Below are 26,612 nucleotides of genomic sequence, written 5' to 3' on the forward strand. Positions count from 1 at the left end.
CTGTCATCCTGCTGGGATCCCTGAGAAGATCTGCTGTCATCCTGCTGGGATCCCTGAGAAGATCTGCTCTCCTGCTGGAAGTATGAGAAGATCTGAAGTCCTCCTGCGGGGATCCCTGAGAAGATCTGCTGTTCTCCCGGAGGGACCCTGAGAAGATCTGCTCTCCTGCGGGAAGTATGAGAAGATCTGCTGTCCTCCTGCGGGGATCCCTGAGAAGATCTGCTGTTTTCCTGGAGGGACCCTGAGAAGATCTGCTCTCCTGCGGGGAGTACGAGAAGATCTGCTGTCCTCCAGGAAGGTGCTCAGCACTCTTTACCCCGAGGACTGGCACTCCCCTCCTTGAACGGTACTTCTATTTTTCGTGGTGAGCAGTTCTACGTCTAGCCGTGTGATGTTCACTTCTAAGTGTTGTACCAGCTCGCACCACGGTCACCTTCTGTCTTCAGTGCCACTAAATGCAGCTTTTAGAGATTGTAATGAGCGGGCACTTTTCTACAGTGAGAGATGAGTTAAGTTTTGGTAACAAAGAGATGACAACTCAGTGGTATTACTGGTTATTGATGTATTTACCTTTCAGCATTGAAGTGCGTTACCACAGTCTGCCCTTCTGGAAACCTAGAGAGGTTGCAATCTATGCAGTTTGCAGTGAGTCACTGTGCATCACCCTCTGAGTGAAGTGTATCTTCTATGTCTAGGCAGGTTTTCTTTCCGTTGGTAACCAGTAGTGTTAGTATTATGAGGACATTTTCAACCATGAGGTGGAAAACAACAAATATACAACGACACCCTTTGCACACTGCACGCACTGATAGTCGTGCATCTGTGTCAAATAATACAGCGCTGTCACTATGCACGCTCCCTGGTGGTCTAGTGGTTAGGATTCGGCGCTCTCACCGCCGCGGCCCGGGTTCGATTCCCGGTCAGGGAAAATTGCTTTTTCTGACATTAAACCAATTTGCTTCAAATTATAAAATTATGCGTGTCATCACTATTTTTGTTAAAAAGATACCAGCAAATATGTTACATTCCGAAGAGTGACTCACATGACAAAAGGAGACCTGGTTGATAAGAAATACGATCTCCAGAGGGGGCGGGGGGGGGGTGTTTACGTTTACGCAGGTATTACTTTTCGCTACAAAAACGTACAGACACATTTTCGCGAGTGAAATGTTTTTCGCGTAACATCTCTTGAAAAGAGACTGAGTCACCGGGAGCAGCTCCTGCTGCCTCTCTCCATCACCGGTAAAGTTCGCCGGAGGTACATGACACCCCCGCTTAAGCCGTGCAGGTTGCAGCGGGCGAGCGCCCCCGTGAGGCCGAAGAGGGGACTGAGTACTCCGCAGGTGCTTGTCTGCAGCGGTGTCCCGTCGGCGCCGCGACGCACCGTGTGATCCTGGGCACATTCAGTGCAAGCTCCGGCCAGGGCGGGGTGTGAGTTGTCCGCCGCCGCACTCCGTGCCCCCCGTATGGAGGGGTGTGACTGGCACCGGTGCCAGGAGCAGGGGCACGGTGCAGGTTGGTGCCCAGCGCTCCCCTGATGCGGGTCATGTCTGCGGGGCACAGAGCGGGCAGGGGCCTCTGGGGGCCGTGGGGCTCGCGGGGGGGGGCATCCTCGGTTCTACCAGGGACCTGGCGGGACACCCTCTCACTTCCTGTAATGTGAGCTGGCACCGACCCTGGGCACAGCGGGCTCCATAGCTCAGGGGTTAGAGCACTGGTCTTGTAAACCAGGGGTCGCGAGTTCAAATCTCGCTGGGGCCTTCAGCGCTTTTCTATTTGCCCACGACTGTATTTAGCTTCAGCTTCCCGTAAGACATGTTTTCAAACTGGGGGGCTAGGGGTCTCGAGTGATCACAGGTGGGGCGCCAGGCTCTGGCCCAAAGAAGCATTAAACTTATAACAGTGTTTTGTTTTGGGCAGAAACATGTTTTTTGCATTTTTAAAAAGGGAACAGTACTTAACTGCAATGTTCAAATACCTCTTGACATATTTACACATTGCCCTCTGTATAAAATATTTGTGATAAATTCTGAAGGGGAGGGCAGTGATTTTTATTTTTCAGTTGGGGGGGGGGGAGGGGGGGATGCGGCATTAACATTTTTGGAGACCACTGCCCTAAAACAATCTGTAGTCAAAGGCCCTATGTAGACCACGCCATAAATTTACAGTGGATTAGATCCACCCCACTGCTTACCACTGGATGGCTTTATTGCCACTCACATTCACTTGCCTCCTATTGGATTTCCTGCTTCCTGTCTTTTTTCCTTTCCTGGACCACACCTCTTCACCATACTTTTGATTGGCTTACTTGTATCCGTCTATCGCTGGCATGTAGGAAACTACTTTTTTTCTCTTTCATGGATTACTCCATGAGGGTGCATGTATTTTCTTGCTCTATCATGTGCCGAGCTTCCATTAAATACCAGCCCCCACCTTTTGCCATTGCTCCCCACACCTCCTGACCTTTCAATAAGTTTTTTATTTAATTTTTTATCTGAATGTTTCTGGACAGATAGACAGCTGCTTTTTGCTGCCAGGCTGCTCAGTATTTCAAAAAGAGCTTTTACACTAACAACATATTTTGTATTTACCAATCCAAGTGGCACCTGCCATCTCAAAATTGTAAATATAAGCAAGCATTGGCAAAGCCAATAAGTTTCGCCTTTGTTTTTTTATTTCTAAGTGAATTGTAAAATATTTGAAAAATGATATATTCATTTTTGTTTCAAATTTGATAAACCGTTAATAGCTTATCAAATTTTGAAACAAACATTATTATAAAATTTTTGTAATATTTGTATTCCAGTTAGATAGAACAGAGAAACAAACGCAAAACTTATTGCCATGACGCGAAGAAGAAAGAGAACCAGCTCTCCGTATTGTAGTACCGATACACTTTAAGTGCTCTCAGTTCGTGCCTCCCTGTATCGTAGTACTGACACACTTTAAGTGCTCTCAGTACGCAGCTCCCTGTATCGTAGTACTCACACACTTTTAGTGCCCTCAATATGTGGGTCCCTGTATTGTAGTACCAATACATTTTAAGTGCCGTCAATACGCAACTCCATGTACTGTAGTACCTTGTACTACTGATACCCTTTAAGTGCCCACAATACGCGCCAGAACATGAGAAAGAGAGCGAGACAGAGAGACAGAGAAAGGGGTGTAGGTAGAAGTAGGTGTAGAGGTAGGTAGAGGTACAGGTAGATGTTGGTGAAGGTAGGTGTAGGTAGATGTAGGTAGAGGTGGAGGTAGAGGTAGGTTTAGATGTAGGTAAGGTAGGTAGAGGTAGGTAGGGGTATAGGTAGGTGCAGATAGAGGTAGAGGTAGGGAGAGGTAGTTGTAGGTAGAGGTAGGTCTAGGTAGAGGTAGGTGTCAGTGTAGATAGAGGTAGGTGCAGGTAGAGGTAGATGAAGGTAGGGGTAGGTAGAGGAAGGTGTAGGGAGAGATAAGTGTAGGTAGAGGTAGGTGTAGGCAGTGGTAATTGTAGGTAGAGGCAGATAGCGGTAGGTGTAGGTAGAGGTAGGTGTCTGTGTGGGTAGAGGTAGTAGTAGGTAGAGGTAGATATAGGTGAAGGTAGAGGTAGGCGAAGGTAGAGGTAGGTGTAAGTAAAGGAAGGAGTAGGTAGAGGTAGGTGTAGAGGTAGGTGTAGGTAGAGGTAGGTGTTGGTAGAGGTAGGTGTTGGTACAGGTAGGCGTAGGTACAGGTAGGTGTAGGTAAAGGGTATTGGTAGAATTAGATGTTGGTAGAGATAGGTGTATGTAGAGGTAGGTGTAGGTACAGGTAGGTGTAAGTAAAGGTAAAGGGTATTGGTAGAATTAGATGGTGGTAGAGGTAGGTGTTGGTAGAGGTAGGTGTAGATGTAGGTAGAGGTAGAAGTAGGTGTCAGTGTAGGTAGAGGTAGGTGTAGGTTGAGGTAGGTATAGGTATAGGTAAAGGTAGATGTAGGTGTAGGTAGAGGTAGATGTAGGTAGAGGTACATATAGAGGTAGGTAGAGGCAGAGGTAGGTGTAGGTACAGGTAGGTGGAGGTAGAGGTAGGTATAAGTGTAGGTATAGGTAGGTAGAGGTAAGTGTAGGTAGAAGTAGAGGTAGGTGTAGGCAGAGATAGAGGTAGATGTAGGAGTAGGTATAGGTAGGTATAGGTGTATGTAGAGGTAGCTGTATGTAGAGATAGAGGTAGATGTAGGAGTAGGTTGAGGTAGAGGTAGGTATAGGTGTAGGTAGAGGTAGGTGTAGGTGTAGGTAGAGGTAGGTGTTGGTAGAAGTAGGTGTGGGTAGAAGAGGAGGTGAGCAGAAGTAGAGGTAGGTGTATGTAAAGTAAGGTGTAGGTAGAGGTAGGTTTAAGTAGAGGTCTGTGTAGGTAGAGTTAGAGGTAGGTGTAGGTAGAGGTAGGTATATGTAGGTATAGGTATGTGGAGGCAGAGGCAGGTGTAGGTAGAGGTAGAGAGAGGTAGAGGTAGAGAGATGAGTGCAGACATGAAAGAAACTGACAAGAAACAGCGGCATGCCCAAACAACATACCACCATGGAGCCCGATGCTCAATAAAAAAAAAAGAAGTACCTTCAATGTGGTAGCTAGAGGGGAAGGACACTGGCCTGGGTCTAATGGGAAGTGACTGGAAAGAGTACTTGGTCCAGAGGCAAGCCCACGGCAGAGAAGACAAATAACACAACAGGAAGTGAAGCAGGACTATGTGTACGAGAAGTTCTGCTGTCCCCCGGGAAGGTGCTCAGCACTCTTTACCCTGAGGACTGGCACTTCCCTCCTAGAACGGTACTTCTATTTTTCGTGATGAGCAGTCCTACATCTAGCCGTGTGATGTTCACTTCTAAGTGTTGTACCAGCTCGCACCACGGTCACCTTCTGTCTTCAGTGCCACTAAATGCAGCTTTTAAACATTGGTGATGAGTGGGCACTTTTGTACACTGAGAGGTGAGTTAAGTTGTGCTAACCAAGAGACGACAACTCAGTGGTAGTACTGGTTATTGATGTATTTACCTTTCAGCATTGAAGTGCATTACCACAGTCTGCCCTTCTGGAAACCTAGAGAGGTTGCAATCTATGCAGTTTGCAGTGAGTCACTCTGCATTAACCGTCTGAGTGAAGTGTATCTTCTATGTCTAGGCAGGTCTTCTCTCCGTTGGTAACCAGTAGCGTTAGTATTATGAGGGAATTTTCAAGTATGAGGTGGAAAACAACAAACATAAAACTACACCCTTTTCACACTGCATGCACTGATGGTCGGGCATCTGTGTCAAACAAAACAGCTCTGAGGCTGTGAGCACGCTCCCTGGTGGTCTAGTGGTTAGGATTCGGCGCTCTCACCGCCGCGGCCCGGGTTCGATTCCCGGTCAGGGAAGATATTTTTCTGACAAACCAATTTGCTTCAAATTATAAAACTATGCGTGCTATCACTTCTAATTATTTATTTTTGTTAAAAAGATACCAGCAAATATGTTACATTCCGAAGAGTGACTCACATGACAAAAGGAGACCTGGTTGATAAGAAATACGATCTCCAGAGGGGGCGGGGGGGGGTGTTTACGTTTACGCAGGTATTACTTTTCGCTACAAAAACGTACAGACACATTTCCGCGAGTGAAATGTTTTTCGCGTGACATCTCTTGAAAAGAGACTGAGTCACCGGGAGCAGCTCCTGCTGCCTCTCTCCATCACCGGTAAAGTTCGCCGGAGGTACATGACACCCCCGCTTAAGCCGTGCAGGTTGCAGCGGGCGAGCGCCCCCGTGAGGCGGAAGAGGGGACTGAGTACTCCGCAGGTGCTTGTCTGCAGCGGTGTCCCGTCGGCGCCGCGACGCACCGTGTGATCCTGGGCACATTCAGTGCAAGCTCCGGCCAGGGCGGGGTGTGAGTTGTCCGCCGCCGCACTCCGTGCCCCCCGCATGGAGGGGTGTGACTGGCACCGGTGCCAGGAGCAGGGGCACGGCGCAGGTTGGTGCCCAGCGCTCCCCTGATGCGGGTCATGTCTGCGGGGCACAGAGCGGGCAGGGGGCTCTGGGGGCCGTGGGGCTCGCGGGGACCCTCGGTTCTACCAGGGACCTGGCGGGACACCCTCTCACTTCCTGTAATGTGAGCTGGCACCGACCCTGGGCACAGCGGGCTCCATAGCTCAGGGGTTAGAGCACTGGTCTTGTAAACCAGGGGTCGCGAGTTCAAATCTCGCTGGAGCCTTTCATTTATGCACAGGGCTGTTTTTTAGATTTAGCTTTCCACAGAGCTATCTGTAGGTGAAATCCCTATGTAGACCATGCAATAAACTTACAGTGGACTTAGAACCAGCCCACTGCTAATCACTGGATGGCTCTCCTGCCGCTCACATCCCCTTGCTTCTTACTGGATTGTTTGCTTTCCTCTTCCTGTCTTCTTCCTTTTCCTGGACCACACCCCTTTACCATGGTTTTGAGTGGCTAACTTATATCCTTCTATTGCTGGCATGTAGGAAACTACTTTTTTCCTTAAATATTCCAGTTTTTTCTTGCCTTCTCATGTGCTAACCTTCCATTATACCAGGCCCCACCTGCTTCCCTCTTACCGGTTTCTCACCTCCTGCCAATGCTTCCCCAACCCTCTTGACCTCTCAATAAATTTTTTATTTTATTTTTAACTGTAATGTTTTTCGACACCTAAACAGCTGCCTTTTCCTGCCGGGCTGCTCAGTATTTCAAAAAGAGCGTTTACACAAATAACATATTTTTTGTTTACCAATCCAAGTGGCATCTGCCATCTTAAAATGGTAAACAGAAAAAAAAGAAACTGCTCTAGCGTCATTCAGCTTGCCTGCACTTACTAAATGATGTTGCCACCGGGGCCGACCCTCTCATCGCAACCTTTCTCTCTTTTTTTGCTGACGTTGCACATGAAAAACACATTAGCAAAGTCAATAGGCCAACCAAGCGCGGCCTATTGGCTTTGCCAATGCTTGTTGCATTTTGTTTTTGAACCGTGTTGCCAACGCAAATTTAATTGCACTCCAAAAAGCAAAAAAGGCAGTTTCCAAGGACGTTAACTGGGTAATTTATTTTATGCCTTCCTTCCACAAGATAAAGATTTGCAGTGCCCACTATTAACAATGAAATCAAAATTCATTTTCCAATCCGTTTGCTTGTTATTTTAATAGTACACAGTTGCCAATATTTATTAAATGACTCACAAGAGAACCTTCTCTTCTCGTATATATAACTTCCATCGATGCCTGCGTGGCAGAGATTCTCATCCACCAGGAGCCTAAAGTCAGCCTCCGTGGTATTCAAACATTATAGTGCGATCTATAACTGTGTTTAGCCGCTGTTGTTGGCTTAACACTGCAGGCCTGGTTCAGGGTTTTGTGGACAGCTACTCTGTCACAACTGTAACTGATAGCTTATTCACCTTATTGCAAGTTATTATAAGTGTATTAGGATATAGCACAGATATCCTAATGCACTTGTAATAAGGCAGACAAGATATCTGACACATTTAGAATGAAGTACGTGTCTGCCAAAATCAGGCCCTAAATTCTCAGCAGGAGTTTAGCGTTCTTTGGATGTAGACTACAATGCTTAACAAGCATTAGCAAACTCAACAGGTTTGGTGCTTGCTGACAGACGTTTGGCGTTGTCAATGCTTGTTTTGTTTTGTCACAATTTTTGCAAAACGTAATTGTTGTGGATTCTGCTGTGCACTGGAATTTTTTTTTGCTAAAGTGCAAATATAATTTGGGCTCAAAAAGCAGAGATTGAAGTCTTTGGCACTGGAGAGAACGATTTTGTGTATGTGAACTATACTGACGTTAGCCAGTCGCAGAAGTGGGCTGACCCACTGCCCCATGTTGTGCAATCGTAGGAGGAAGAAAATATGTATCACACAATAACATGCCAGTGGGCGAAGTGGGCTGAATGAGAGCATTTTATATATATAACTTTATTAAATCCAAAAGGCCTTGTCTTATGCCGGATGTAAAATATATATCTCAAAGGAAGGTGTGAGTGGCCACTGCCCCACAATTATTGCTGTCTTACGTCACAAAGGGGATCGGGGTCCATTTCCTTTCTAGCATTAGGGCCCACCATGACTGTGTACACTTGCTTCAGACTTTAAAGTTTTGAAGTTTATTTTTATTTATTTTATTTTTACAAAGGGCATGACAGCCTACAGGCCTTGGAGCAATTACCCACGGAAGGGGATGGAAATCCTAGAGTACCCAGGCTGCTTCGCAGAGCCGTATGTATCATTGGTGCAGCAGGTGCAGTGTCACCGAGGCTTGCATTTGGAGACAAGGCACCCTTGCTGCACTAGTGCTTGGCCTCGGAGGAATGACCCATCGGGAAGTGAAAACTGAGGGTGAGGGGGCAGAAGAGAGAGCCTCCAGCGCAGGTCAGCAGCTATCATTAGTACAGGGGGCAGATGTGTGAGGGGCCCACTGAAACCCAACTATGGCTGTTTAACTTCACAGAAAGGGAGCCGGATCCTGTTTTCCATGCTAGCATTAGCTCCCAGGGCAATCTTGCTGGGAAGAGGGGTGCAAGTTGATGAGACATATTGTTTTCTCAAAGGGGTACAGGCAGCTTCAATTGGGTTTCGAAATAGCCAAGACTAAGGGAAGGGAGCAACTGCTTCATGGCCCATGCAAGTAATTCACGCAGGACGTGCAGCTCCATTGGGGTCCAGGAGCACGCGGGGCTCACTGCACACCAGTGTCTGGGGAGCAGTGGTTTGTGGTCAATATCTCTTTTCATTTGATGCATTTGCTTTATTTAAACACTCACATTTACTGTGGATTAGAGGCTACATAAAAAGTTGTCCCCAAGTGAAATGGTTTTAAAGCTCCCACTCTCTGCCCTGCCCCTCCCTTATCATTACATTTTGCATTGCACCCAACTTCAAAACATTTTGCTTGGGGGACTCCTAACAAAAAAAGTCTGAAGACCTCTGATTTAGAGCCTCGAACTGTGATTTCAATCTTGAGAAAATCAGATAGTAACTTCCAGCCTTGAGAGCCTCGGAGTACGACTTCTACCTTAACAGCCCCGCAGGCCTCAATGCATGATTCTCGCTTTAGAGCCTCAGCGTGTGACACTTACTTTATAGCCTCAGAGGTCTCAGAACATGACGTCTACCGCTAGAGTCTCAGAGTATGACTTACACTTTTGGAGCCTCAGAAGTGTTAGAGCATGATGTCTACCTTTAGAGTCTCAAAGTAGGTTGTCTATCTTTAGAGCCTCTGAGGCATCAAAGTATGAGGTCTGCCTATAGAGTCGCAGGGTACAACTTACACCTTTACAACCTTGAGGCCTCAGATCATGACTTCTACCTTCAGAGCTTCAGAGCAGGACTTCTATTCCAGAGCCTCAGAACATGATGTCTACCATCACATCTTCAGAGTGTTAGCGCGCCTGGTCCTTAGTAAGTAAACTTATAAGGGGACGCGTATAGGCCGATGAACCTTTTGGATCGCATGGAGTATCCTAACCATGTAGTGTCCAGTGTATATCAATAAATCAATATATAATCATACACGACTAAAGGAAAACATCTAATCAACTGTTAATTTCATCATCAATTCATAAATGACCACAACTCAAAATACGTTTTAACAATGTTTATTCCCTATTGATTACAATACTAAAGCATGAGGTTGATTCAAACTTTATTTATTCAGTTCAATATCAGTTCGTTAATGACCTCTAATAACATAATCTAATCAATACTTGTGAAAACATCCGCTCTAGAGCCTCAACATAAGCTAGCAAAACTGAATAAGCAATCATTAATAGCAGAGTTCAGCAATCAGTTCGTCAATCATTTGTCACTGTCAGCGTCACCCAGAACAACCTTACATTACCCAGATTAGCATCATCATGTGGAACTTCATGCGAAAACAATTTGGAAAAACATGAATTTTTGAAAACATCTAACTAAGTAAAAAACTATAAAACAGCGCAGTTGGTACCTAGAAGGAAAGGCACAAAAGTAAATCCGTCACATTGTCATAGCTACCTATCCACAGAATGGATCAGCAACAAAGTCAGTCTTTGTCTTCAGGTCAGCAATCGATCAGCAACGCATCAGGCTTTTGAGCACATAAGCCCAATGACAGGATCTCGGAACGTGTCGTCTGACGTCATTAATTCTCCCCTCACATCTACCGCATTCTGAAGTTTTTAGCCCCTTGTCCTGACTTTGTATTAGAGTTTTCCAGTCCATCCCCCTAATTCCTAATTGGTCAAATAGTCCTCCATATGTGACGTTACACAATATATTTTATTTTACATATCTATGAGTTCTAGTATTTCGTCTTTCACAGTTCATTGATTGGTTCACTGTACGATGTTCTCATCATCCGGATCTTCAGGTATCGAAAATGTTGCATCTTCTTCTTCAGTCAGAGTCTCAATTGTTCAAATCCTTGGAAAGTACATTTAGCCTACTCTAGTAATAATTGTATCAAATTATCTTTATTATCTCCTGTCCGTCGTTACATCGCAGAAAATTCTAGCTAAACAACATTAACATGAGAGGCTTCAGTACAGACTTCAGTACAGACTTCAGTACAGTGCGCAATTATTCTGCTTCGACATGAGGCCTGGCAAACTAGGCCATAACTCCAGCTAAGTTAACTCTACGATATAATGCAAAACATACGTTATATATCTCATTATGACATATTACTACATTTTTATACAATCATTTTCATTATTTTCATATATTTCAATTATTTTTAGTATAATTCATGAGCATTGGCAGCCACTCTTCGTGGTCACATTTTTAAACATACACATTAACTTTTCTAACTATTCATTGTCACATTTCTTTTCATTAGTTAATAATGCATAACACTCATAAATAATTTTAATTAGCATATCTGCTTCAGCAAGAGTAAGACATACTTTAGAACCTCGGAGGTCTCAGAACATGGCATTGGGAGCTTCAGGGTACGGCTTATAGTTGTGTAACCTCAAAGCACGAACTCCAGCCAGTAGAGCCTTGTGGTTTCATTTCCAGCTTTAGAGCCTCAGAGTTTGATTCCCACATTTAGAACATGACTTCTAATTTTATAGAATGGCTTACAGCATTGAGAGCCTCAGGGTGGGCATTTCAGTCTTTAGAGGGTGTGAGTACAACTTCCACTTTTCAAGCCTCCAAGTATGACTTCCACCTTTGTCTACAATTAGAGCCTCATAGAATGACTTCTACAATTAGAACCCCAGAAAGTGACTTCTACTTCTAGAGCTTTGGAGTGTGACATCCAACTCTGATGTCTCAGAATATGACTTCTAAGGCAGAGTAAGCCTCTGAGCTTCATACTCTCAGAGTTTGTCTTCCAGCCTTCAGAGCCTTAGAAATTGTCATGATCAATTGACACCAAGTTCTAGTTTTCTTTCATCATCTACGTGAGTCACTCCTTGTAATCTCACTGCTTTGTTTGACCTCTTCTGACTCCTACAGTCTCCTCCGCTTTCTGATCTCCTCCAAGAATAGGTGACCATTACATCAAGCCCTGTCTACTTTGAAATTATCTATCACCCAATCTTTCTGAATATGGTAATAAAACCTTCAAACATAAGATTTTGAGAAAATTCTGTGACATTGAAAGTAGACCAATATTACTCCATCATGAAGGAAAACCTTAAAAGTAACATACTACTTTTCACGCTCAACATAGCCTGTTGGTGAGAACACTTCTTAAGGTCCTGAATAGGTTACCTTTTTGGAATGTAAAATATGGCCACTAGCATGCTATGCCTCCCACCATGAGCTTCTGTCGGGAATTTCAAATCTCTAACCTGGTGTTGGTCTCCTGAAGGAGCGATGTAAAGATGAATTGATTCAAGAAGCGTTTCCCTAGCTCCATTACCACGCTAGACTCTTCATGGTAGAACCAGGAAGACAGGGGAAGGTGGCTGGACAACAGAAAACAAAGTCACAGAGTTAAACTTGGGTGTGGATCCTTTGGTATGTGGTGGGTGACCTCTGATATGATGCCTGGGTACTTCTAGCGATGACTGGCTGGAGTCATTTCCTGAAAGAGTAAGCAAGCATCAGACTATGTGTAATTAATTACTATGCGCACTTGCTATTAAATGCTAAGCCCCACTGGTCCCCATGAAAAATGTATAAAATAAACAAGTTGGTTTCACGCAAGGAAGAGTTATGAGGTGTTAGAAACTGGGATACTGGTTAGCTGGGGTGTGAGCCTTGGTCAAGCAGCAACCACAGTCCTAGTCAGGGTAAGGCATAAGCAAATCCCAATTAACCTATGCTCAACACCCTGGTAGCTGACACAAAGCAGTCAGGCTTAACTTAGAGGCAATGTGTAAAGCATTTGTGCAACACTTCAAATAGTAAAACAGTGAAAACACACCACAAAAAGTTTCCACACCAGAATAGGAAATTAAAGATTGATTTAATAAATAAAACAAGAACAAAATGACAAAAGTCCAATCAGTAGAACTGGAGTTATGAATTTTTAAAGAATAAAGTGTAAAATGGCACCTAACAGCACAAAGAACCAAACACGGTAATCTGATCGCTCTGGACTGGGTCAAAGTAAAAAGTTCAGGCTGACCGCGATGAAGAGTGGGTTGGATACTGTTCCAGATTAGTTCCGCTGAAGTTTTACCTTTTAAAGTTTTGTTCCAAGATTCCTGTTTGCATTGGAGAGGGTTTGCGGGAGGCAAGGAGAGCATCGCAGGAGGTTGTTGGTGTGGCAGGAAGAGCAGGCCAGGCGTCACGGACTGGTAGACTGGAACTTCACGTTAGGGTCCTCCATGGGTTGTTGATGCTGCTGTGCAAAGAGACAGGCTGGTGGAGGCTCACGCTCTCTGTGCGAACAGGCCCATTCGCAGTTGTGAAGAGCCTGCAAGCCACACTAAGGGTCCAGGACCTGAGAGCCACCACTTAGGGGTAAGGAACTCGCAGCAGTTGTGTCCAGGACTTGTTGAGGAGCTTTTTATGTCCCTGAGGCTCAGATCACGAGGCCAGCAGATTAACCCTTGGAGTCACTCTGTGGTCCTGCGTTCAAGATGAAGTTGCAGGTCCAGTTCTTCTTCCCCAGACAAGAGGGTTGCAGGCAGCAGGTCAGCACAGCAGGGCATCAGTTCCTTTAGAGCAGCAGTCCACCAGAGTGGCAGTCCTCGTGGCAGCACAGCAGTCCTTCTTCCTGGAAGAGCATCCATAGGTCCAGAAGTGTTCTTAAAAGTTGGTGTCTGAGGTCCAATTGTTATACCCTGTTGTGCCTTTGAAGTGGAGGAGAAACGTCTAGAGGTTCCCCTTTGAAGTCCCCAGGCACCCTGCCTTCCCTGTCCAATAAAAACAAACTCAGCAAAAATAGAAGGAGGAAGACGAAATGTTTTGGGGTGACCCTGAAGTGAGGGCCAGGTCCAACACCAGGCAATAAGCTTTTTCACTAGAAATGTTCTCGATAAGCTGAATCCACAACAAAAATTAAAGGCACCTGACTTCTAAGGAAAAGTTTGTACTTCGTATTCAACCAGTTCCAAAAATATTTCACCCAAAATAACAGGATTTCACTTAATAAAAGTTTCCGAAAAACAATAACTTCTCTTCTTTGTAGATTTCCTGCACCTTGTAGAAAGAAAAACAGTCTTTCAAGAGTGCTCCTCAAGTGTCAGAAATAACATACCTGCATTAAATATTTAATTATTTTCTTCTCTCTAGCATTGATTTATGAACTTCCACAGAGATTTCTTTTGATAAGAACAGTTTTTCAAAATATAAGCTTCTGTACCTTACCTTAAAATTCAGGCAAAACACCAGAGATCTTAATGTCAGCTGGGTTGTCTGTGACTACAAGCTGCTACGAAAACACTGGCCTTCAGAGGCTCTGGTAGAGCTGTTGGGTATAGTTAAAGGTAACATGAGTCTCAAAGGCTTTGCTCCAGAGTAGCAGCGGGAAGCGCCTGCTCCCTCATGGACCTTGTCAGCACGAGCACAGGTGAGGCGCAGCATAAATACCCTATCCACGCCAGTAGCGTAACAAAACTTGAGGGGGCCTGCTTGCAAAATACATGAAGGCCTACCCCTCCAGACTTGGAGGGCCCACCTACAGACTCACTCAGGAGCTCTCAGGCCAGGGTGCTGTGCTGAGGGGGCCCCTTGAGCTCGGTTGCCCCCTTCACACAGCAGGGGCTGTGGGGGCCTTTGTTACACCACTGATCCACGCCCAACTGCCTTTGACGCTTTCTAACCTCTGAAAGTCTTCGTAATCCTACTTGAAGCCCCAGTCCTTTCCCTGAAACACGAGCAGTAACAACAAAATACAAAAATATAATTTTAGCACCAATTCAGCCCTCACATTATTTTAATTAAGATTCCATTTTCTTATAAATGTACTTCCCCCCCTCCCCCCCAAGGCCTGACTAACCTAACCTGCTCCCCAGAGATTAGGATCACAAAAGCTTCAGTGGGAATTTTTCCATTTCTATTGTTAACAATTGATAAGATCATGATTCAATTGAAGGATGAGAATCTGGCTTTGTTTAGTTGTCTCTTTCAACCCCTCAGTCCATTTTTGATTCTCCTTTGTCTGGTCTTAAAACCCTGCTTGCGCCAATTTAATTGAATTCTGAAAGTACCACTGCTTGTTCCTCCCTCTATTGTCTCTCTCTCTAACCACTGCTGTAGCATTTTCCTTCTCAGGATAATGCTCTGAACAGCGCTAATAGATCATTTACGCAGTGTTGAGGACGTGGAGACATAGACATCAAAACTTCATGCACATCAATTAAAAAACTGTATGACCGAGTTGGCCACACAAGGAAAACTCTAGTGTAAATAAAGTCCAAGGGTGTTTCTTACACATTTATGCTCAAAATAATGTAAATAATTCTCAGGACGAGACTAAAAAGATACAGAATCATAATAGGTTGTCCAGATCTTCGGAAAAACTCAAAACGAATTAACATCAAAAACACCAAACATTGTATAGCTGTGATATACAGTAACAACACAAATATCTGGAAAGGAGGAAACATTTGTTGTCTAACCCTGTTCATCATCTAGCAAATTAAAGTCTAAAAGTGGATAAACTACACAAGACGTAGCCCTTCAAATTTGCAAATCCATTTAACATGTGTTAAACAAAACTCGTGGGCAAAAAGGGAAAAAAAGAATTTGTAAAAAGGAAATCTGGAGAAAAAACTAGCTTGGATTGGCAACAAGTAAGTTAAAAGCAAAGGCGTCAGCATCACAGAAGCTCGGTCAAGAGTCTTCTATGTGTCAGGAGAAAAGTCTGACTCAGCAAAGCATCACAAAGGGTAAGGCAGGGAGGACTTTACCTCTCAGGGGCTCGAGGGAGTCAGCGAGACAGCAATAGTGGGGCCATCTGCTGTGGGGAAAGTACAGAGAGCGCTTCAGCAGACTGCTTGAAAGACTGCTGAGGGACGATTGCTTGAAGGGAACTAACAAACCAAATGGGGAACCACATAATAAAGTTCATACGGAATGACGATTCGTCCATCCATCACTCCACATTACGCATAAGGCATGATTGTCCAATGGGGTGCAGTCATACAACACAGACTGCATCATTTATGAAGATTCTCATCAGTGGTATGTGGGAAATGGCCGTCTCGTTGGCATCCACTCGGGTTGAAACAATTGTATCGCCATGGATTCCACGTTCCTGGATGTACTGCTCTCAAGGTTGATTTCCAAGCCTTACGATGTGTAAAACAATACAATATCGATTTCTAAGCTACCATACTCATGAGAATGAGTCCCGAAAAAATGTCACATTGACAAGAATGACTAAACATTTTCTGCAGAATCAAGAAACAGGGCCTTCCAGGCCTTACTTAGACTATGCAAATTGCATAAAACAATAATGAAATTAATGCACATATAACATAGCCTAATTATGAATTCTTCATTATTGAACACTGTCAGTGTTCATTATTACATTTAGTTCAAAACAAAATTACTCAGTTAACACATTAATGAAACTATAATAGAGAACTACTTTTTCTACATTTACATTATTTATTTCTTGAAAGAAAAACATTTTCGTTTTAGTACAAACTACTAATTAACATCCTAAAATATAACATAAAGGCAAATTAATTGATTATACATGAAGTTTAAAAGCTATACCACCACACTCGAAACAACTATGCTACAGTGCATGCACATTAACACAAATTTCCAGTTCACCTCTTAACAGCGAAGCAACTAAAATGTATATATTATTATCACATATAGATGATTACCATAACTTCAGGAACAATGCTGAAACTTCTGTTACATCACTACCCTCCTCCCTACTACTTATTACTATGGAGTAGTTCACATGAGGCCAACAGTGTTGGTCATACATCTACACACACATCCTCTAACCGCTCCCAAGCACAGAGTTGTCATTCAATCCTTCTTCTGCCCTCTTCACCCACTGTAGCTCCATCTACCACTCCCAATAGTTGCTCACAGCAACCAATCCCCTAATTCCCTTTTCCTCTCTCCCTCCCCCTCCCAAATTCCTTCTCACTGTACATCCTTCAACATTTCCCTGGTGTCTTTGGCCATTCAGCACCACATTTCTACTGGCTGCTTACATAGTCACGCCTTCCCATCACTTCTTTTTCAAGGCACCACTTCTTCTTCCCTCCTTTTCCTCCCCAGCCTTCAGTATTCTCTCAGCCCTCTCATGTCCATTTGCGAATACCAGGCCAAATTTACTAACTTTTCACACAACGAGTAGAGCAACCAAAGTTGCTTCACTGCATTGCATGAACGGGAGAGAGCACAACAGTTCCATATCTACTAAAATATAGTGCTGTTTCTGTCGCCGCCTGGGGTGGCGCGCTTTAGGCCCGTTTCCCGTTTAACTCCCGTTTTCCACCCGCTGCCTGTATTATGAGTTTCCGCTGGGCTAGAGGACGAAACAGCGTTTCCGCTCGCTGGCTCAGTGGGAAACTCACTACAAAATTGACGCCGGCACGTAATCGAGCCAGCTGCAATGTTGCGGTGAGTCAGGTGCAACAGCATCCATCGCGCTTTTCATTGCCTGTAAATCAGGCAGTGACAAGCACAACGGGGCTGCCCATGGGGACCCCTGCATTCCACATGCCAAGTGCATGGGCAGTGCAGGGGCCCCCATGGGGCCCCGGTCAGCCTGTCTCCGCCAGCCTTTGCATGGCAGTGGAACCGGCATTACAAAATCTGGCGGACACGAGAGTCGTAATCCCCAGAACAGCGCTGCCCAGGCAGATTAAGACCGCCAGCACCGCCAGACCGTCGGCCAGCCTAAACGTGGAGGTGCCACACTTGTAATGAGGGCCTAAGTGTATTTTGTGTGTATTGATCATTTTATTGTATTTTTATAATTGGTGTATTGTTTTAAATGCCTAATGGTCTGAACCACTGCTGAACTGAACCTGGATTCCCTAGTCTTTGAAGAACCTGGCGTAAATATACTACACACAGGGGTCTTGACCTCCTTCGCCCTCTGTATTACCCTGTTCTCCAATGTGACCAAGAAGACAGACAGGATGGTGGAACAGCAGTTGTTGTAGAAGGGCTCTTACTACTGACCAATACCACTCCTTTCAGTGCCTTTCTCCAGAAATGTCTATATTTAATGTCTCAACAGTCGGGCAGCCCATTATCTATCAGCCTTCAATCAACAGTAATACATTCATCGAGGATAGCATGGCTATTACCAAGCAACTGATAACATCTGAGTACAACATTTTCTTTGAATACTTTAATCTGAAATTTACTCTGTGTTCCTGCATGAAAATGATCTGCAACACTCCATACTTGACCTGATCATCACAAAAGGTATACATACTACTGAACATTGAGGGCCCTATCCTAGTTTATTGGTCTGTCAATCTGCAGATCCTGTTTGTTAGCCTTGGTCCACTTTAAACAATAGGCCCAAAAACATGATCTTGCAAATATGGCTCAGATGAATATTCTTCCTTCTGTAACTCAACTAGACATCCTGGCCGTCAGGGCTATTTATGGTTTCATGAATAAGCTTGTTGATGAGTGTGCTACTCTGAAGAAGAAAAGACCTAAACCTTATGCTCCACGGTTCTCAAAAGACGTATATGAGGAAAGGAAATCACTGAGAAGACTTCAGATTAAAGGGAGAATATCTGGAGACAATCCCCTTCCCTCTGATTTGACCCAACTTTGAGTTGCCAGGGTAAACACAGAAATCACATCCACTTGGTGAATTCCACATTTGAAAGCCCCATTGGATTCATGCAAGAATTACTCAAAACACAATGAATCATTCCTCTATTCTAACATCTATTCGCACCGCTGACATCTCAAAATCTAAATGTGAAGATTTTGTACAATTTGTTGATAGGGAGGTAAAGTCCATTGGACAATCACTTTTTCTTACTTTCAATCCTTCAGCCAAGTACAAGGTAAACCTCCAAGTTCAGACAGCTTGGTTCCATTTTACTAAAATCTTGAATTATGAGATTCTTGAAATGTTAACCAAAGTCAAAGCGTCAAACCACACTTTAAACAGAATTGGTTGTTTGTGCAGGACAACATTTTGAAAAATGGACAAGTCTTACTCATTATGAAAAAAACTCTCCACTGACACCAATGATCATAATACCCTTGCCCTTATTTCAGGACTACCTTTCTGTAGGAGGCTGGCCTGGCTTATAGTGGTACCAAGAGGTACTTACACCCTGTGCCAGGTCCAGTTATCCCTTATTAGTAGATTAGAGGGGTTCTAGCAGCTTAGGCTGTTAGAGGTAGCTATAGCAGAGCAACTTAGGCTGAACTAGGAGACATGCAAAGCTCCTACTATACCACTTATATCACTTAGCACAATATCATAAGAAACACAAACCATATACTCCAAAAGTGGAATGCGAACCACGAATGGACCCCAGGCCTAGTGTAGTGTGTAGGGGGTCGCTGGGACTGTTAGAAAACACTAAGGGTGTCCAAGATACCCAACCCCAAGACCCTTAAAAGTAGGAGTAAACTTACCCTACTACCCCAGAAAGACAGAAAAGTCGAGATAGGGGATTCTGCAAAGACAACAACTGACTGCAGTGCACTGAAGATGGATTCCTGGACCTCAGTACCTGTGGAAGAAGGGGACCAAGTCCAAAAGTCACAAAGGTGTCTAGGGGGGGCAGGAGCCCACTAAACCCTGGATGAAGGTGCAAAAGGGCTGCCTCTGGGTAGAAGAAGCTGAAGATTCTGCAACAACAGAAGGTGCCAGGAACTTTTCCTTTGGTCAGAAGATGTCCCACGAAGAGCTGGAGGATGCAGAGTTGTTTCCATGCAGAAATACCACAAACAAGCCTTGCTAGCTGCAAGAGTCACGGTTGAAGATTTTGGGTGCTGCTGGGGACCAGGCAGGACCAGGATGTCGCCCCTTGGAGGAGGAGACAGAGGGGGCACTCAGCATTTCAGAGAGCCCCTGCGGAAGCAGGCAGCACCCGCAGAAGTACCGGAACAGGCACTTAGAAGATCTGAGGACAGCGGTCGACTCAGAGTCACAAAGGAGGGTCCCGCAATGTCGGAGTCCAACTCAGCGAGTTGGGCAATGCAGGACGTAGTGCTGGGGACCCAGGCTAGACTGTGCAGAAAGGAAACCCTGGAAAAGTGCACAGAAGCCGGAACAGCTGCAGATCACGCAGAAGTCAGGATTGTCATCTGGCGTGGGGAGGCAAGGACTCACCTCCACCAAACTTGGAATGAAGGACCACTGGACTGTGGGAATTACTAGGATCCAGCTCCTATGTGCCAGGGACAACGCTCGTCAACATGAGAGGAGACCCAGAGGACTGGTGATGCAGAAGTTTGGTGCCTGCGTTAGCAGGGGGAAGACTCTGTCAACCCACGGGAGATTTCTTCGGGATTTCCAGTGCAGGGTGAAGGCAGACAGCCCTCAGAGCATGCATCACCAGGAAGCAGTCGAGAAAGCCGGCAGGATTAGGCGCTACAATGTTGCTGGTAGTCATCTTACTACTTTGTTGCGGTTTTGCAGGTGTCCTGGAGCAGTAAGCGGTCGATCCTTGGCAGAAGTCGAAGGTAGAAGTGCATAGGAACTCTGGTTAGCTCTTGCATTCAGAATCTGAAGAATAGGCCAGAGGAGAGACCCTAAATAGCCAGAAAAGGAGGTTTGGCTACTAAGAAAGGAGTCTTGGCTACTAAGAGAGGTAAGCACCTATCAGGAGGGGTCACTGACGTCACCTGATGGCGCAGGCCACTCAGAGATGTCCATTGTGCCCCAGTACCTCTGAATCCAAGATGGCAGGGGTCTGGGACACACTGGAGGAGCTCTGGGCACCTCCCCTGGGAGGTGCTGTTCAGGGGAGTGGTCACTCCCCTTTCCTTTGTCTAGTTTCGCGCCAGAGCAGGGCTGGGGGATCCCTGAACCGGTGTAGACTGGCTTATGCAGAGATGGGCACCATCTGTGCCCATCAAAGCATTTCCAGAGGCTGGGGGAGGTTACTCCTCCCCAGCCCTTCAAACCCATTTCCAAAGGGAGAGGGTGTAACACCCTCTCTCAGAGGAAATGCTTTGTTCTGCCTTCCTGGGACTGGGCTGCCCAGGCCCCAGGAGGGCAGAAACCTGTCTGAGGGTTGGCAGCAGCTGCAGCTGCCAGGAAAACCCCAGGGAGCAGGTTTGGCAGTACCCGGGTTCTCTGCTAGAGCCCCAAGGATGCATGGAATTGTCACCCCAATACCAGAATGGTATTGGGGTGACAATTCCATGATCCTAGACATGTTACATGGCCATGTTCGGAGTTACCATTGTGACGCTACATATAGGTATTGACCTATATGTAGTGCACGCGTGTAATGATGTCCCCGCACTCACAAAGCTCGGGGAATTTTCCCTGAACGATGTGGGGGCACCTTGGCTAGTGCCAGGGTGCCCTCACACTAAGTAACTTTGCACCTAACCTTCACTGAGTGAGGGTTAGACATATAGGTGACTTATAAGTTACTTAAGTGCAGTGAAAATGGCTGTGAAATAACTTGGACGTTATTTCACGCAGGCTGCAGTAGCAGGCCTGTGTAAGAGTTGCCTGAGCTCCCTATGGGTGGCAAAGGAAATGCTGCAGCCCATAGGGATCTCCTGGAACCCCAATACCCTGGGTACCTAGGTACCATATACTAGGGGATTATAAGAATGTTCCAGTGTGCCAATGAGAATTGGTAAAATTAGTCACTAGCCTGTAGTGACAATTTTAAAAGCAGAGAGAGCATAAACACTGAGGTTCTGGTGATGCAGAAGTTTCAGTGATACAGTTAGGCACCACACAGGGCACACATACAGGTCATACTTTATGAGCACTGGGGTCCTGGCTAGGAGGATCCCAGCGACACAGGCAAAAACAAACATACAGATGAGTAAAAATGGGGGTAACATGCCAGGCAAGATGGTACTTTCCTACACTTTCCTAAGAGAGGTGATTGAAAGTTGTGTAGCTTTGCAACTTTCTCGTCACATTCAGTCTAACAAACATGGACAATTTTCAGTGTGGCTTCAGACAACTCTTCCAACTGGTGCTTTGAGACTTATCAGCAGCCCTCGATACCTCTCTAATGAACATCTTGAAAAAAACACATGGGCATCGAAGAAGTAGTCTTAAATTGATTCTCCTATTTGTCAAACCATATCCAGGTAGCTAAATTTGTAACTTTGTATCTAGCAAGTTGAGTCTGCAACAAGGGGTTCTTCAAGGCTCCAATCTTTTACCAACACTGTTTAGTCTTTATTTGGAACCACTTGAGATTATACTTAGTATTTGTGGGCATATGCCGATTGCTGCCCAATATGTCTTAGGATCTTGTTTCCTATGTCATTTCCATGCTCTCCAATATCCTGGAGAATGTCCAAGATGGAGAATGTCCTGAGAATGTCCAAGTTGGATGTCTAATCATTGCCTAAAACTCAAACCCTCAAAAAACAGTTTATTTTAATCTCCCTCAAAAAATTCTAACTGCCTGTTTGAAAGAAAAGCTTTTCCCCAAAATGTAGACAGCCTAAAATGTCCATAATTGAGTTCTCCCACAGTTTACTGGATCAGAGACAATGTTAAACCTCAATTACATGAGACAATGTGTCCCAGCATTTAGGCACCTACTCAAACATCAAGTTGCCATAATAAAACTATTTAACAAGGAGTGGTGGCATTAAATAATTGTGTTCTAGGCCAATGGAAAGTTAAAGGGTTTTATTACAAAAATTCAAAATTAAGTAATGCAAAGTAAATTCCATGAAGACTCTCCAATGCAGAGTTAAACAGAGTAGGTAAAAAATCAGCAAATATTCCAAGTCCCAAATGATCACCCAAATCAGAAAGAAATTATGCCACATTCTGGGTAGAACAGGTAAGTCTCCTGGCTCATCCCTAAAATCAAGTTTTTTTTATACACTATACTTACATAGAATATTAGTAGTTCTGCAGATTCATCGAGGGTGTTAGCAAATGTATCCTTTCTTTATCAAATCAGAACTCTAATAAACATCATTACTTAACATATATGCACCAACCCAATGTTTTGATTTATTATCAAACACCCTCTATGCTAATGTAATACAGAAACGTTTGAATAAATATGAAAGTTTGACAATAACACTTTCTTTGAATGAATATGTCCAGCGAAGAAAAGTTTGTTAAAAAGCTACACGTAACAAATTTACATTTGCACCATGGAAGATTGAACAAAAACAGGACCAACAACAGCAATGGAAATAAAGTATTATGACATCGGTTTGACTAGATACTACATAGCCCATGGGGAGAGGGTGTGCACAGGGTGGGAAAGTATGAATGAGTGACAGAGATGGCTTCCATCTTGTTCAAAATGGAGTTTTACATGCATATGTGACCACAAATTTTCAAATGTAATCATGTCAATTCTGTCTGTAGGTATAAAATTATGTGTGAAAGTGTGTAGTACACCATTATTGATACACAAATATATAAACCCGCAAAACTTTTCTACACCAGTTCAATTGTGGATCACTTCCTGTACTCTCCTTGATGTAAACAGGCTTTTGTGGATAGTACCAAATCCCTAGATGTCATCTTTGCTTACAGACTTACCCTCAGGACAAATCTTTGTTGTGTCTAAAAGCTCTAAACCTAACCCAAAAAGCTATGTAGTGTCAAGCAGGTTCCTCCTGAACAAAAGAGACACTCCACAGGGCAGACACTGGGGGGAATATTTACAAGAAAGTGGCGCATCAGCATTGATGCGACCCCTTAACAATACCACAATAGCATCAACAATTTGGCGCTATTGTGGTGCTTTGCTTCACTAGTGCCAACAATTTTTATGCTAGTCCAGCAAAGCACATGGAGGCCCATAGGAGATTGTGGGTGCGTTGTTTTAATGCCTACTCTGATCAGGCATTAAAAATGATGCAAAAAATTGTGCAGCGAAATCTACAAAATTTCACTGTGCCATGTTTTGGGCCTCCCCTGCGTGTGAACGCCCCCCTTGCATACATTATGCCTGCTGCATAATGTGGCTCAAGGGTTTACAAAGTGGCACAATGCATGCATTGCACCACTTTGTAACTATAGCGCATGGAAATTGACTCCTTATCTCCACATTAGAGCAAGGAGGTGCTAGGGGCTTGAAAATATGCCAGACTGGGTTATGGGAAATTGCTTCTTACTGGTTTGACCTGTGTTACATGTGGTCGCTCGCCTTGTTTCTGGATGTAAGGAACGTGGCCATATTATTATTTAGTTATTAATTACCATTAAAGCAAGAGTGCAACTTAAAATAGCTATGTGGCTGAGGAACTGAAAATCTCTCGCAGTCTACAAGGACTTGTAGTGCCGAATACCTTCTTCTTGATTGTTCTATTTTCAAACAATAACAATGTATGATGCAATCCTTCTCTACGTCTAGAAACAACTTAAGATGCTCCTGTCCCAAGACATTTTGGATGTGGCTGAGATCAGCTTGTACCCCTCCATTATCTAAGGCCTTACTGTCACTTACCCCAGATTGGGCCTGTTCAGATTCTCCAAATAACGCCTTGCTTCCCCAGCCTTTTCTCTGCCTTCTGATTGGGCCAGCCCTTTGGAGTACCACTTTTGTGTTCCACACTTTCACTGTTCCTGGTTCTTCCTAGTATCTTGCCATGCTTCAACTCTCACTTTCTATCCCACTGTCTAACTTATTTTGTTGGCTAGCTGTTGCACCTTTGTTTATTTGCTGTAACCAGTTATTGGAGTGCATACAATATATGGAACCGTGATCCTGAGTGCAATGAGGCAAGGTCATGAGTGTGTGGGCAGGACAAGAGATGTCACTGAAAAGAACAAAATATACTGCAACTATTTTACTTGTCTTTCACCTTCAGGTAAATACATATACAATATAACACATGTTAGCGCATCAGAGCCTTGATAAGTAAACTTACAAGGAGGCACGCCCACGTACGAGATGTCTTTTTGGCATCACAGATCAATAGATCAATAACCCAATCAATAATCACAGTAACTAATTAACAAGATAATCAATAACATTCAATACAAATCAATAAGTTGAACACACCATGGCCTTTCAGTCATGAATAAAAACACCAATTTATTTGAGTGTTAAGATATTTATTTCCCTATTGGTTACAATCTAATGTCATTTCTGTTAATCACATTAGCAATCAATCTCATTAGAAACTCATCTAATTAGTACTTAGAACGCAAATTAATCAATGCATACAGAATATTCATTCAGTGTTTAGGCACATCACTAATGTGAAGCAACTCAGCAAAGATTTGTTAATATATGATTCAACAAAGCAAGAACTCAGTCATTTGTCTATTTGCGTCCGATATTTGTGAACACCTTAACTAGCCTCAAATTAGCATCGGCATGTTGGTCTTCATGCAATTTTTTTTAGTAAACATGAATTTAGAAAACATCTAACTATGGACTCTATCAAAGAGCAGTTGGTACCTAGAAAGAAAAGGCAAACAGACAATTACAATTTTGCATTAGATGGTTACCAGTACAACAGATCAGCAAACAGCGTCAGTCTTCGTCCTCAGGACATCAGTCGTCTTCACCATCACTAGAGATAGGAACGGGCAAAGTCTCAATATAGCATAGCTAAGAAATAGGACCTTCCCTCATAGGGAGGAGAAGTAGGTATCAGGTAAGGAAACAGGTAGAGGATGGTTTAAAGTATCAGGCAAGGCAACAGGGTGAAAAGTCTCTGAGTAAGTGAAGTCTAAAAGGTCTCTCTGTATCTGCATGCATTTCTTCTTGGGTGACTCTGTTATATCAAAACTGTCTAATTAGCCCTTAACTCTTCATTGGATCATAATTGGTGCATTGTTATCTCTGTCCAATAATTCTCCACGCACTTCACCAGAAATTTCCACAAACCACAGTTCTCATGTCGCTGTTTGGCCCATGTTATTGACGTCTTCATCGGTTGGAATGTCAGGTAAGAAAAGTTACACTTTACGCTCCTGTCAGTGTCTCCATTGTTTTCTCCTACTCCAGGTAGCCTTGCACCTGTTACGAATTACACTGTTGCATTCAGCAGGAATGTCTCCTTGAGCAAGTCGGGTCTCATGAGAAAGAATTTACTACGGCTACACACACATAACTTCTGGAAAAGTACAGCTTTGTGTCCTTCAGAAAAACAGCACAGTGCACGTTAGAAAAATACAGTTTAATATGAGACCAGGCAGCTAGGCCCAGACCCTCGCTAAGCTAAGGCCTATTGACTTAATAAGCAAAACTTCTAATACAGGACCCTAATTATGATATGCTAATACAAATTCAAAACATTAGTACATAATTAATTCATAATTAACAACTTTCATTAGTCTTCGTATACATTGGTAGCCACTCCCCGTTGGCACATTTCAAACGTGTGCATTATTTTCTATGTTAACACATTTTCTATGCAGCTTCATCACACAATACATTGCAAGCTTTTCATGTTAATATTAATTTTAAAAGACACCTCAACAATCCCTCCTCTGATGACTCTTGTCATCACACAAATCCTTCCCCACAAATTTTACATCCTAAAATTCCCTCATCTCAATCTCTTCTCTTATTTGCTTCCCCTTTGATTTTGCCCTATACAACTTTTCCCTTTGTTTTTCTTTTCTCCTCTTATTATTTTTCGCCATCTTCAATTTTATTATTTTGCTAATTTTACATGCCACCCACAATCCAACTAAGCAAGCTATAACATTCACTATCCCCTGTATTAGTTTATACAATATCCCATGCCAAATGTTACTAAGCCAGTTTCCCACTGAAGCAAATCCCTTTCCAACCTTTTCCCAAACGCCTGGTTCTTTCAATTCTGTCAAGTCTGTCCTATCCCTAGTCAAGTTAGTAAGCATACTTCTAATCTCATTACCATTATCTGGTATATATGCACAACAATGACGGTGATTAAGCATTCAACAAACTCCGCCATTTTTCGCTAAAAGAATGTCTAAAGCAAGCCTGTTTTGAAGAGTCATAGCCCTCTCCGCAGCAAGTTCAGTATCCATCAGGAGTATAGCCCCTGAAAAATTTGTCAGCATGTTATCCACAATAGAAGACAACTTTCAAATCTTTATGGAGTTTAAGATAACTCTCACTGAAGGAATTATCGCCCCAA

The 26,612-nt window shown here is 43.9% G+C and overlaps 4 non-coding genes across 4 annotated transcripts; all 4 read left to right on the plus strand.

Moving 5' to 3' along the window:
* Window positions 1-856: 856 nt before the first annotated feature.
* TRNAE-CUC (transfer RNA glutamic acid (anticodon CUC)) lies at window positions 857-928 on the plus strand. Its single transcript has one exon. It is a non-coding gene; the product is annotated as a tRNA-Glu (tRNA).
* Window positions 929-1,688: 760 nt separating this feature from the next.
* TRNAT-UGU (transfer RNA threonine (anticodon UGU)) lies at window positions 1,689-1,761 on the plus strand. The gene has a single exon. It is a non-coding gene; the product is annotated as a tRNA-Thr (tRNA).
* Window positions 1,762-5,290: 3,529 nt separating this feature from the next.
* On the plus strand, window positions 5,291-5,362 carry TRNAE-CUC (transfer RNA glutamic acid (anticodon CUC)). The gene has a single exon. It is a non-coding gene; the product is annotated as a tRNA-Glu (tRNA).
* A 759-nt stretch (window positions 5,363-6,121) lies between these two features.
* On the plus strand, window positions 6,122-6,194 carry TRNAT-UGU (transfer RNA threonine (anticodon UGU)). Its single transcript has one exon. It is a non-coding gene; the product is annotated as a tRNA-Thr (tRNA).
* Window positions 6,195-26,612: the final 20,418 nt, after the last annotated feature.

This window comes from Pleurodeles waltl, chromosome 4_2 (assembly GCF_031143425.1).
Source record: "Pleurodeles waltl isolate 20211129_DDA chromosome 4_2, aPleWal1.hap1.20221129, whole genome shotgun sequence".
In the NCBI taxonomy this organism is placed as follows: Eukaryota; Metazoa; Chordata; class Amphibia; order Caudata; family Salamandridae; genus Pleurodeles; species Pleurodeles waltl.